Below are 543 nucleotides of genomic sequence, written 5' to 3'. Positions count from 1 at the left end.
CACTTCCATTCCATACCCGTCATGTGCGCGCCAGCAATACAGCAATATCGCTCAAAGCACCCCCACCTTGCAGCGACTGTGCCCGCGCACTGCATATCCCCATCCTTCCGCGTGCGCCTTTACGCACAGCACATCTCCGTCCTTCCACGTGCGCCTTTACGCACAGCACATCTCCGTCCTTCCACGTGCGCCTTTACGCACAGCACATCTTCGTCCTTCCACGTGCGCGCCCGCGGGGTGGGGAAAGGGAAAAAAGTAGAAAAGACTATAAATGATGATTAAATACAAATAATTTCAATTTTCATCCATCTAGTAAATAGACATACACATAGCAATAAGCATTATAATAAAAAGTAAGAATCGTGGTTCAACTTGTGAATCGTTGCTCTTGATTCGTGAATCGAATCGGATCGCCACCTAAGTGATGATCCACAGCCCTACTATTCATTTAGTTCAAAATGTAGCAACAAAACACTGTTTTAAATCCATTCAAAAATAATACTAATAAAAATCTGTTGAATCAATCATGTGATAATAAGCCTA

At 43.8% G+C, this 543-nt stretch overlaps 1 protein-coding gene across 1 annotated transcript in view; it reads right to left on the bottom strand.

Moving 5' to 3' along the window:
• scfd2 (sec1 family domain containing 2) overlaps positions 1-265 on the bottom strand; it is a 134877-nt gene extending 134612 nt beyond the window's left edge. The window contains exon 1 of the mRNA XM_024259035.2: positions 67-265. The gene's annotated coding sequence lies outside the window, so the exon portion shown is untranslated. The remainder of the gene's footprint in view (positions 1-66) is intronic.
• Between the last annotated feature and the right edge of the window lie 278 nt (positions 266-543).

This window comes from Oryzias melastigma, linkage group LG4 (genome assembly GCF_002922805.2).
Source record: "Oryzias melastigma strain HK-1 linkage group LG4, ASM292280v2, whole genome shotgun sequence".
Lineage (NCBI taxonomy): Eukaryota > Metazoa > Chordata > Actinopteri > Beloniformes > Adrianichthyidae > Oryzias > Oryzias melastigma.
The sequence above is the reverse complement of the archived record's forward strand: the minus strand, read 5'-3'. Positions and strand labels throughout refer to the sequence as shown.